The sequence below is a fragment of the Trichoplusia ni genome, chromosome 5 (assembly GCF_003590095.1).
Source record: "Trichoplusia ni isolate ovarian cell line Hi5 chromosome 5, tn1, whole genome shotgun sequence".
Classification (NCBI taxonomy): Eukaryota; Metazoa; Arthropoda; class Insecta; order Lepidoptera; family Noctuidae; genus Trichoplusia; species Trichoplusia ni.
The window spans coordinates 420790-434885 of NC_039482.1; positions in this window are offsets into that span (position 1 = coordinate 420790).

Consider the following 14096-nt stretch of genomic DNA (forward strand, 5'->3'; position numbering starts at 1 on the left):
GTGCGTTTATTTATCTTGGTATCGACTGGTATTTCTTGTTTGCCATCGGCAGCCAAACTTGTCATGCATTGCTGAGATCAGGTAAAATATCCTTTCTGAATAATATACAGTTTTTAGGTCCGTGCGCCGGATAAGCTGCCTCACGTCTGTGCGGCTATTACCAGGCAGCATCTTATGAAAATGTTAAACGGATTTTTTGACGAACGTAACGTCGACGTATTTCTGTTGCCGCTTAACAACAAATACTTTTTAGAAATAAATATCGATATTTTTACGGTTGCATTGAGAAGATTTTCATACTAAATAAGTTGATGAATAAGTTAAATAATTATTTGAAAACACTTCTTAAACACGAAAGATAATGTTGTGCCTAATTCATCTGTGGTACCAGCATTATACCACATTTTCTCATAAGTGAAGGTACTAGACCATGTTATTACGTACTAGGTCTTTCCCAGTTGTTTAGTTTGAGTTATTTGACTAAAAAGATCTGTCTTTACGTCCTTCTAAAGGAAAACCGCAACTTCGGACAACGTGTCCAAGTGGAAAGGTGTTTATTTTAGCCATTCATCACTATTAATGTTTGAACTAAACCACACAATGGATCATCTGATATTGCTAGTATAAAAACAAAAGTCACTAATAAGGTCCACTATTGAAGATCGAATTTTGGATCTTATTGACATAGAGGAGCTTGTGGCTAAGCTATAACCGTGAATCGATCACAGGTTAAGCTATGCTTGACGCGGTTGGTCCGTAGATGGGTGACCATCTTTGTCATAACGAGTTCCTCCGTGTTTCGGAAGGCACGTTAAATTGTGGGTCCCGGCTGTTATTCCTACATCTTTAACAGTCGTTACAAGGTAGTCAGAAGCTTGAAAAGTCTGACAACCAGTCTAACCAAGGAGTATCCTGTTGCCCAGGTAACTGGGTTGAAGAGGTCAGATAGGCAGTCGCTCCTTGTAAAACACTGGTACTTAGCTGAAACCGGTTGGACTGGTAGCCGACCCCAACATAGTTGGGAAAAGGCTAGGCGAATGATTATGACATAATTACAAAAATACCTTACAATAAACGAAAATAAAATCTTCATGATCAGCCTCGCGTTTTCCCAACTATGTAATGTAAGTATTAATTTTACCAGTGTTTTACAAGGAGCGACTTTCTACCTGACCTCCTCCTAGCCAGCACGATACCCCTTAGTAAGACTGTGTGGCAGACTTTCTGACCAACCATCTTTATTCTTTATTTATTTAATTCCTATTTCGCCTTATATGAATATATTACTTTTAATAACACTAATGAATTGTTTATTTTAAATTTAGTGGTCCTTATACCTGATTATTCAGTTGCCAGTAAATTATTAAAACGGAATCTCATTTGGCTAAAATGTTCATAATATACGATACGATCACGAGGTTTAAACCTATCTTCAGTCCAATCAATCATCAGGAAATTGTAAGCGGTTCTGTAGATACCACAATTTAAATTGAAATATGGATGTATATTCTCAGAACCAGACTAACACTTATTGCATTACAGCGTGCCGCAAATATGTAACACTGGGACGCTAAGGACGATCTTAAATATCACTAATAAGGTCCACTTTTGTATTTACAATTAGGTACTAACATGCGGTGAACTGTATTGAGTATTGAAACGTATTTATGAATTAATTTAGTTTAATAAAATGCTATGTTAATTTATTTAGCAGACTTATTTAGGTTTGCTGTTAATATGTTGTTTCTATTCGGTAGTATGTGCAATATAAAGCGACAAAATTGTTGAAGGTGTTATAATTAAGTTCCTTTTCTGTGTTGTGACTCTTGTTTTTGTGTTAATCGCATCACACCTCGATGGAAATTCCGGGGCAATCATTCTTTATTTTCGTTTATGACAGAGACTGGCAGACACTAGATTGTTAGTCGTAGCTAAAAAGTAAAGTGATAACCTTTATAAAAATACAAGCAAAAGGTCTAATTAAAACCTTTAGTCATTTTATACTTAAAAAGTACATTTTTATCAACAAGTTAAATTATTTTTTATGGCCAGAAAACATGAAACACTCATAGAATGACTAATAACAGTTAATGAAGATTAATTACTGTCTGAAACCTTCAGGTATAAGGTAAGATAATGGTAATAAATTTAACAGATGATAAATAAGAAGTCAGTTCTTGAGTTGACACTTTGTTTTAAGTAATTTCAGCTCCTGTAGAAAGATTGCCAATGATGAATTGCTATGCAATATCTGGTGTGATATTGATATATTTTATTTTTCCTTAAAAAATAGTAAGTAAAATTTATTATTACGATTCTGAAAGCACATGAGAATGTGTTATGTCTATTTTTGAGGTGAGTTGGTGTTCAATTAACTTATCGATTCCAATAATACTAAGCAATGTGTCGACGGTATACAAACGATTTTGATGATGTTCTAAACCGAAATAAATCTCTTTAGTCCAAGTTCTATTTAGTAAACTGACTCAATCATCCCTCATCAGCTAACTCTTCTTACTATACATAAGTAAGGAAATGAGCTAAGAAAATTAAAAATTAAGTTCTAGAGACCACAAAGGTCAAAATTATTTCAATATTCAACGTTTTCAGCGAGTAATAAGCAGTAAGTGGTTTGTCATGTCCTTGTTATTTTAACAAAACAAAGAATAAGGTTCGTGTTATGGAAATGCTCAATTATTTTTATATAGAATGTAATATTCTCGAGTTTGAATTAAAATGAGCGGACATCCTCGCTAAATAAAGGCAAAATCGAAAGGAGGGCGCATTACCACGCTCTGGCGCACCCTGACTGATTGCTTTGCCATTGCCATTGTAACTGAACCTAACCATATCAAATCAAAGAAAACTATTCGGTATAGCGTTTCCAATTTTAGGGTGCCGTAATCCTAGAATGAGAATGGAACCCCCTCTGTCCGTCCACCATCAGCCTGAGCGTTGATAACAAGAAACAGGTACTAAATTGAGGTTGAGCAACAGTTGGAACGGTCATGAATTTGATATGTCTCCAATTTACTTTCCAAATATAATTCAATCGTACGATCAGTGTTACTTGACGAGTTTTTCTCATATTAAAGAACTATTAGCATCTGGAATATATCTCTATCTTTTATCAGGAGCACTTTGGAAGCACTGACGATTTAAAACTAATAACGAACTTTAAGCTAAATTTATAAGAATATTCTAACCAAACTCCATCGATAAAGTTAGATTTCCATTTTATTATGTAAGTAATTCACAGCCATTTAGTCTAAGGACCAATTTATATCGCGTCACACACAGAATACTAATCGAATAGTAAAACAACCTCAACAGCAACCTTGGTTCAATTCTCTTAAGGCTTTAACAGTTAAACAAATTGTGTTAAGTAACAATACGGACTTCTTAAAGGTGTTTATGAAATACTAATTCATAATAATTGTTTATTTCCTCGTCTGTTTGTATAAACGTCTGTTTACTACGTCCTTTGAGCTCAGGAAGTCCTGTTTCCGTCTTATCCTAAAACAATCTTACTTGTTCAGATATTTGGGAAGCTGCAGAATAGTGATTAGTCCCCACATCCTCAATTATTTTACTTGTGGATTCGTAATTCATTGTATTCCTTCTATTATAATTAGTAATTATTAAAAAAATACAAAATAATTTGATATAATTATTTTGTATTTTTGAATATTTTGAATTTTGAATTTTGAATTGAATAAAAAAGTAACTATGGAAAATAGTAGTTAACCTTTTTTGTAAATGAGTTGCATTTTGCAGTATCAATATAAAAATCTACAATTTTGATAGTGACACAAAGCGGAAAATGCGGAAAACTGTATAAAGGACACATACCTCTTGTAATTACATAAAACCTCACTTGTTTCGTAAACAATGGCCGTGATCAGTGTTTGCGAAACCGTCTAAACTAAGGCGCACTAGCCGGGTGAGGTGAACTAGCCGATGCCCAGTAACAATACTAATGATCTAATCATATTCATTAGTTATCAGCAAGGATAGCGCGGCACAGAAACTAAGCATCAATATAATTGCAGTCATTGTTCATCTTACCACTCATTTGCTTACTTGAAACAATAGACCTCTTTCGTTGTAAAACGCAGACTGAACAAGCAGAGGAAGGAAAATAAACCAATTAAAAATAATCAGACACGAGTTCCGTTCGGAACCCCAATTACGAATGCTATCTAGATTTAGAATTATATTGCTGAATGTCTGTGTTATAAATACTTATTTAATTCAGTATTGCAACGCAACCTCCTCAGTAGTAACGATGTCAAAATATGCTTTATAAATACTTGATATTTATTAACCGTATGAAACAATAACAAGACGAAGGCTTCGAACACAAACAAAACTTCAAACTTGATCAGATCCCACTGAGTCAAAAATAGAATGTGTGTACGTGATCGAGTTCTGCGGTGAACATAACAAACAGTTGAATGTAGACCAGAGCTAAGAGGTGCCGCGAGATGGACGTACTTGACCGCCGGGGAGACACGACCACTCGAGACCTTAGCCTGAATGTGCATGACTCGATTTTTTATGCGAAGAAACCTCGCCCCAGTAAACACCGAACACGACTCGTCCTCCGGACTGCTCCATAACCTGGACGACATGCGACAACACTCCCACGCACTTGACAATTAATACACTCTAAAAATTATGATGCGGCTGCAATACACGACGGCCTCAGCAGATATGCTCGTTGACTTACCCAAAGATCTCTTTGGGTAAGCTTGTGAAGTAGCTACCAATTTAAATCTTGCCTCATGATTGTGCAATCCAGTCTTAAATGTTCCGGTCTTTAAGAGACCTAGTATTGGCGTTAAAGTAACTTAGAGATGAAATAGTTTTCGTAATTTCAATCATTATTGATGTAGTCTGCATGTTGCAGCGTGCCACTTGTGTACTGCACATATCGCCTTGATCCGTTTGCCCTGACTTAAGTCAAAGAGGACAAGGTTATACTTTTCAGTTCTTGCCACGATCACAATCTGAACAATCTGAATCATTTGCGGTAGCCGCGTAATTATACTTTAGCAATTAACAATTTTATGACAGCGCTATGAAGAATTGGCTATAAAACAGGATTAAATTGGGTCCAGGTTTTCAATAAATAATATATAATGCTGTAATTGTTTGTGTTGGTTATCAAGTTATAAGATATCTGCCGCGGTGGACGGACTTGATATTCGTGATGTCTTCTCTACACTGATGTTTGAGTGTGTTATGTAACTCAATTATGTATGAATATTCAGCAGTGAGTAACGAGCAGCCTCGACATTGCCCCGGATAGCCATGGACGCTGCGATGCCGGAACACGGCACACTCGCTCTTGAGAGGGTCACACATACTAGTAGACGAGGTAATTAAGGCACAATACATTATGTAAACACATGAAGTAATTACAAGTACATGAAGCATTGCTGATATATTACAAGCATGCATAATAATTTCCGCACAAAATGCATTTATAGTTTTTATACAATGTCACACAATCATCTAGGAATAAATAATTTATGTGAGGTTTTTGCAATCGGGCTTCTAGTTATTTGATGATTGAAAATGGAATATAGTTCCATTGTTTTCGAAAATAAAGTTTAAATGCATCTTATTAAATGTTCAAGATCACTGATCTGTGCGTGTATAAAACGTTTAGTCTTTTAAAGGAATATTATCGACACACATGTGAACTATAATAAGAGGTTGTATGTTTTTCGCAAGTGATTCTCTAGGCCTTTGTAGCAACAACCCATTTATACCATCCTATAAATCTTTTTTGTAGAGTCCTTTTTGCGTATCTTTTTGTCTCCGATGTCGCTGAACCTAATATAATAGTGCACAAACATATTCATTAGTGTTTTATAAGTCATTGAACTGAGTATAATTAACCTACTCTTTAAGGATAAACGTCTCATTCAGGCTAAGATGTTTTGTTCACTAATTTGTTATAGCCAGGCAATTGTACAGTTATATACCTTAATGCCTCTCTGAAGTACGTAATTTATCAATGTTCAGGATCTTAAAGTAATATTAAATCCTCACATTTATACAAGAGACACACTTCAGTAGGAATGTAATATATGTTCGAAAGCATTTCAGAGCTCTTAAAAAATAAAACGCACACAAAAATTTGAATCCCTTCTCTTAAAGTACTGAAAAACAATTAGTGTAGTTAAATTACTTACATCTTTAATTACTTACATTCTCGCAAACCAAGAAAAATACATTATTTCTCCACTTCGAGATGAATTTAAACTGTGTTTTTGGAAACTCTTGGTAGCCTGGCAGGTCAATGCACTAATTTGTATATACGAGGTTGCAGGTTCGAGCTAAGGTACCAATGTCAATGTGACATCATCAAAAATACATGTAATTTCATAGCAGCTTTGAAAAACTTGACCAACTTTGAAGAAAATTACTTACATTTCAAAAGTTTGAATATGAAATTGATAACCTAAAAACAATGAAATATTAATAATGAGGGGACATAGAGTGATTGATTAATAATGCTCTACTTGAGTCAACGAGAAGAGCCCTACGTCCAGGATTTTGATCAACCCCTTAACCGAATGTTAATTACATTGTACAAAAGTTAACGTGAATAGAAAATGTATGGAGATGACAGATCAAAGTCACGTGACTTATTGAAAACAAACCTCTTCAGCAAGTAGTAGGTAAAGGACAAAACGGGGTGACAATTGTATGTTGTTTTTGAAAACGTTAAAAAATTGATGTTAGTTAAGTTAGGTGCAATTTTCATTTAAAAATGTCTAGTAGCCTATCTTGAGTAAATCAATTTAGATTTAAATTGAAACACACACAAGATATTTTTGTCACCTTTTTATTTATCACTGACCTACCTTTTTATTACTCTAAACAGATCTAACCAAACAAGTCAACATAGATGCTATAAATAGCCTCCTCCAAATTACTTCCTATAAATTATATTAGACGCGTTGACATCTAAATTATCTTTTTACATGATAATGTACGCATAATATAAACTTGATTAATGAAGGTAAATTCTTAAGTATTCCGATATTAATTCTGATTATATAAATTGAATGAGCACAGACCTCGTATTGACGCTACACTTAAATTACATTTAAGTTACGGTATATACGGTCTTAACAAGGGGTTATTTTTCGAGCTAACCTCCACTAATTGGGGTAAGTTAGGGAGTAGATGAACCTCCTTGTGACATTTAATAATAACTTTGATGTGACCCCGTTACATAATGGTCCTTCTGGTTTAATCTCAGATTTCAGAATTATATTGATGTTCATTTCTTTACGTTGGATGCCGTGTTCCAAATATTTGAATCTGGTTTTTTTTTTATTTCGGGAATACGGAATACGAAGAAATTAGTGCACCATAACTCTTCATAAAACACACTGTATCTGTTGGACCACCTAAAAGAAACTACAACTTAGCATCATCGCACTTTTACAGTGATACCATTTTACTGTTAAAGGTGGTTTTACCTCTGCCTTTGTCTAATTTAAATACAATATAAATAATCTAGATTAGTCTATGATAATAAACAACTGAGTAATTCAAGTAGAAAATATTTGAATCAGAATGGAACTATCGAAATTTTGATTGCGGTTAAGCCTGAAAGGTTACTCACATAACCTTATTATTTAGGATCTTCTGTCTGTCCATCTGACAGTAGCCTTCATATGAAACATGATAGCTACATGATGACGGTTCAAATTTACAGTTTTTCTATGCGTACAAAATTTTGTATACCTAATTAATAATTATAGTACATTGCAATTTTGACGCCGCTTAATTGCCGCTTTTCTTCCTGGTAATATCTTACTTATGACGCCGATATTAGTTTTGCATACGTTTTCCAAGTTAATATTTTTTGGCTCTGTGGATTATGTAAAAAGAGAGGAGTTGTACATATTAATAAAAAAAATTGAAGTCTCTGGAAACAATCAAACTCAGCGTTGATTCTATAAGAAACCAATCAGCCAAATTTAACATTTTTAATTGTTTCGCTTTTAAGTGTAGATTAACATTTACCGCTAAATCTAGTCGCAATAAAACGAAAAACAATAGTCCAGCAATATAATATTACAGTTGCCAAATAATGTAATTAAATATAAGGCTTCAGCAGTAAAATAAAACAATCATATTTTTTCAATACTTTTTTTATTCAGCTTCTCGAATAAAGTCCAACCACAAGCTAACCTTGAAAATTAAAAACAATGAAAAAGTTTCGTAAATTACAGATTTTGTCTTTGTTTACGCGTAATGGTTTTCGTTTCAGGTCTTAATACCGATATCGCTCAAAGTAATGACTGATAAATAATATTCAATTTTATTACTATGTATCTATAAATAATACAAAAGTCTATTCTAATATGGTGTATTAAAGCTCTTATTCCATTGTCATGAGTCTGTAAAGTTCAATTCGAAGTTTCTAGAACAAATGCTGAAGGTAGATGGTTGTACAGAATTCGTAGGTATATATCACGTATATACGTAATAATTGCATAACTATATCAATTAGTTAGTTTTACCTAAAACCTCTAAAACTATAAATACAATTGAATCGTTTATTTTGAGTTCTTAGTATTGTTTTTAATTAATAGGTCATTAGATCGTAATTTGGCTCTTTAAAAGGTATTTAATTATGTTAATTCTCGTGTAACACATCAGGTTTTTATGCACGAAGCGTTATTGAATCTGATCGTGACTAATTGTGATACACGATCTTACAACGTGTGGGTATATAGTGCATAATGCCTTTGAGCTGGTTTTTAAAGTTTCCTCATTTTTTAAATTCCTGCACAACTGTAGCTATGACAACCATAAAAACGGGTCATAAGCTTTAATTCAAGTAACGGTTAAACGGGATCGTCACTACAAGGACCATTTTACTTAGATCCCTACATTGATACCACGAGGTAGCGTCATGTACGTAGCCGGCGGACCTCGATCGCTGGCTACCAGTCAGTGTTGTACAATACTAAAGTACTCCACCTTGGGTGAAGTCAAGGTTGCAACGTAACCAACGTAACGTCCCGAATCACGTCGTGTGCTGCGAGCCGCGCTCCATGTCGAAGGTGAAAGTCAAGGCCACACGTAACGCTGATCTAATGGACACCATATATTATGTAACCGGTAATCGACCAATTTTCGATAAAAGCCGCGATTGTTGCAGCAATTTAGACAATTGTTCAATCAATCGTGAATTTGCACGTTTATTCTATTGTTTTAAGTTCCGTTTTTGAGCATTATAAAAATAGAACGGTTGGCCAGATTTAATTAAGAAAAAACATTGTCATTGTGAGTTGCTAATGTTCTGGAACATTAAATTTGTGATGGAATTACGAAAACCGCGTCGCGTTGTTTTTTAACCCGTCAATTTATTTAGGGATTCTACTCTAAACGGTTGGCATTTAATAACCCTTTCAAAAACTATTGATTATACACAACCGCATATAATGGTACTATTAATTACTGTGTACACACTCGAAAATAACATATTTCCGTCAGCAAAAAATGCCGGATATCATACATAAATAGAATAAGACAAGACGCGGTACACAATTAATTCGTAGATATATGGATCTTTGTCATAAAGAAGTACTTATGCGAGTAATAATTAAAAAAAAAACAATGTACATGCCAATCAGCACGTACAGCCAGATTAATTATTTAAAAGTATTCGCCCACTACATTTTCACGTATGAAAAAAATAATCGTAACTCGGTCCACTGGCCCTATTATCCAAGGACTAAAAAAATCTCGTTTCCTTTTTACGCTTTATAAAAAAAGATTACAAGTATTTTGTAGGTAATTATTATTATTATAATGTGCTCAAAGATCTTGTACCTACTTAGTGGTGCTCATATTAGTTTTTCAATTGATCACAATTGTAATTTGAAGATTGAAGAGCATGAAAAGATCAACTTCTTTTGCGTACTTGTATGTATATGTATGTACGTACATGATATGTCTTGCCTAGTGATTATTTACAGCTGTGTGATAATTTGATGATAATAGAGCTTTGGGTCACAAGTTGACTATTCCTTAATTTTCTTTTCATTAAGATAATGTAGAGATGACATGATACTATTGTGCAAATGTAATATAATCAAGAGTGAAAATAAAATAAGAAAAAATACAAATAAACCAAGCGCAGCTGACTCGGCCAGACCCTCTCAAATAAAGCCCTCGGCAGCTGTCTAGCCGGAACCTTAACCTCACTAGCACAAACAGTGGCTACGGAAATCTAAAAAAAAAAACAAAGACATAAATAAACATTAATGTTGTTATTTACTTAAACTTTAAATTGCTTGTTATAGAGCCTCATAAATAACGTTAGAATTGCTACGTAGAGTTCCAATCGTTTTAAACCAGCTTTTGTTATACCGTTTGCTGGTCTTATAATGCTCAACCTACCATGACTAACGGACGTAAAACACATGTAAAAGCGTGTTAACAAATTTGACAAAGATATTAAAATCAATTAATTGTAATTACAATCTACAATTATATCAAAATGTTCGCTTTTTCTTTCTACTTGATCAACAAAGGTTAACATTGATCGAGAGGCCATTAACTTTAGTTTGGCGTAACTCATTTAATTTTATGTTCCGGATTTGCACGTATTGGCTACCGCTGAACAGTAGCTGCGAGTAACCTTGACATCGACCTTATCTCAAAGGAGTAAGGTTTAAATTTGTCTCTAGTCGTTATTGGTGCATTGTACAGAACAGATAGACCGCGAATCAGTTTTTGTATTATTACTGCCAGTTGTTATTACAGTAGATTCTTGAAGGTACAGTGTCTACGTTAATTAAACTAACTAGATAATTCTCATAATCGTTATAAAAAATTATGATTGGTACTTTGTTGCGATAACTACGATAATTGGTGATCCGAGAATCTATGGAAAATATTTTATATAACTTAGTTAAAGATATTAAATTCCCTGCATACCGAAGTTCCTATACTTTAGCCAGAACCTATTTGAATTTGAATTACAGGACTTCGATACACAAAATGATCTTTATTTATTATATTTTTATTGTTGGCCCTTTGATTAATTTATATTTGTGCACAGCACAAAACCCATCAACTCTGATAAAGATACAGAAATTTTCAAAAATGAATACCAAATTGTGTTTTGATGGTAAAATACCTACAAGTATATAGTCCGGCCTCATTTTCCCAATAGGGAAACAAAAAAATATTTTTGTATCACTATTGGGAAAATGAGGCCGTCAGATATTAAAAAAAACAACTTAAAAAAAAAACTTGAGTAAACGTTTGATTGCGTATTTAACGTTCGATTTATAAATCTAAATGTCTACGTGAAACAGTTTGATAGCATCAGAGGTTTTACTTCTGAACTTGTACCAAAGGACCCAATATACAATAATGTAACGGAACAAGGTTACAACTGTTAAAGCCTGATTAGTCAGTTTACACTACTACGATTAGTTTAAAATAGTTTAATTTGAAGTCAAACTAAAAAAAAACTATTCTAAATCTATAAAGTGTAATTTTATACACAAATATTATTCTATCGGTCAATAAATAGTGGGGCCTTTCACTAAAAAATTGATTAAAACATCTATTTACTAAAAACAAAAGCCAATCGTTGTCTACATTTCATTGTTAAGACAAGGATAGTAAAATTGTGTAACTAAATTGCTCTCTCCTTCAACAGCTCAAAGAATAATTAACAAAAATTTTTGTCATTGCACTTTAAACCGTGACACAGTGTTTTTTAAGTACTTTCTACATTGTATCAAACAGACAAAGCCTCACGTAGCCTTTGTCCTTTATTATTGCGAATAAATAGGTGCACTTGATGAACGTAGGCCGATAATATGACCTCAATGTTTAAAGCCGCTTTTCTCGATACATTAGTTTTATAGGTCGGGTAATGTAAAATACTTATTTACTTTTATTTAACCACACGTTTTATAGTATGCAAGGTAATTAGCGCATGATCACATCGTGAAAGATAATTATTTTATTACTTATTAAGAACATTGTGTTTGATTTTTCCTTTGTTTTGGACCTAATCCATGAGAATTTATGAACGCCCGTTTGTTTCAGAAGTAGCCTAAGAAAAATGGAGTATCCATTATACCATCATTTTACAGTCAATTCTTCAAATAGATGACTTTAACAGATACATCTTAGTTATCTTAACTTAACTAGGATACTAAGTTTAAATTTAAACCGTTTACTATGCACACGTGGAAGGCTCAATGTCAATGGTGCAAAAAATGTTTATATTTAATCGGATCTCTCTCTCTCTCTCTCTTAATCGGTCCCTCATATCTGAGGATCGTGGTCAGCATCAGGGCCTCATTTGGAGCGGATGATTTTCCTCCATCGGTTTCGATCCAGCGCATCTCTCATCGGATCACTAATCATCAAATTAAGTTTAACATAATATACATAGTTTATAACTATGTTTGCGTGGAACTGTATCTGTGTTGTAAGTGGAGCAAATTCTAAATACAATGGAGAGACAAGATCCGCTACCCTTTACAAAACCTTTTTCCCAGAATACTTTTTGCTGTCAACTTTGCACGCGAACCTCAGATTGATGAACAAAAAGATCGGATGACCGGGTTTTTGTCTCTTTTACCTTCAAATGTTTACTTAATCTGTGCTATAATTATTTTAGATTGTTATAAAAAGTAGATAAAGAAACTTCGCGGTGTTGACTGAGATAGAGGAATTCTTTTGAGTGATTAATTCTGAGTTTATTGAGACTCGATTAGCAAGAATGCGTTAATTTAAATATTATTATGTACAGCTAGTGAGTACTGTAGGTGTAGGAATTGTTAAATAAAGAGTTCCGCATCGAAAATGTCATTACACTGTTTTTTTACCCATAAACATTAATTATAATTAAACAGGGCTCCAATACTATAAGAAATTTAGAAAAACAAAACATCACTATCACTGTACCGACATACCGACCAGTTTCACTCAAAATGTCTGCCAAAATGTGAGAAAAGTAATTCATTTTACAAAACAAATAAAAGTAGTCATTTAGTTAGTTGTTCTCAACATTAACTCTCAGTACTCTATTCATAGAACGGAATTCAAATTCAAATGGCACGCCAGTTACATACTCAATCGTATGTATATTTTTTTCACATGGAAGTGTCGAGATGACGGCCCAGACAGTTTCCTAACTACTTATACCCGTAAGCTCCGTCGCGTGTGACCCCATGAGGTGCATGCTTAAAATATTACGACTAGTTTTTTACAAACATAATCTTACGTGTCTTGCCCATTGCATAATCATTACCCGATGGTAATTTAGCTAAAATACTCTGTGTTTAGCGTAACTCAAGAGGCTGACATATATGACGCATACCTGTCTACATAAATTACAAAGTATGTTGTTAATTGCACATCTGTCAATCTGTTTCGTTTTCTCACGCAAAAAATAGATATAGGTCAGTGTTGATAACTTAAATGGTGTCCTTCAGAAGTGAGTTGCAGTATTTGAATGTTTACATAAAATAAGGAAGGATCACGTAAAGTTGTGATAATTACTGAATAAGTTTTAGCCGTCAAACTGGTTGATTGATGTTAATCACAATGCAATAAAATACTATACCTAAAGCACTTTTTTAATTTGTCTTTGTTTGCATGTCTGGGCAAAAATATTTATATTCAGACCGTATTATGTTTCATCGCGGGCACTTGCAATTTCCTGGTTTGAATCAGGTTTATTTGCTCAAGTACTTCCGAAGTGCAATAGACCCAATCAAATGTCCATTTAAATAACGACATTTAATATTGGAATCGATCAATATTATAGCTTAATGATCTTATCGATTAGGCACTTTTGTGAAAACCTTCAGAACGATCATTGCTCTGATTCTGGATACTTCTACATGCCTATAACTAGTTTGCTAAATCTACACGATAAAAATAAAGGGAATCCCGGGAACTGCATACGTGCCTCTGAGTTGCCAGCGAAAGAAAAGTTATCATACACATAAAGGTGAAACTTTCTAGGGTTTTTCCAGTTGGTAATTGAATAAGCTGCCTAAATACATTGTCCTGTTTTA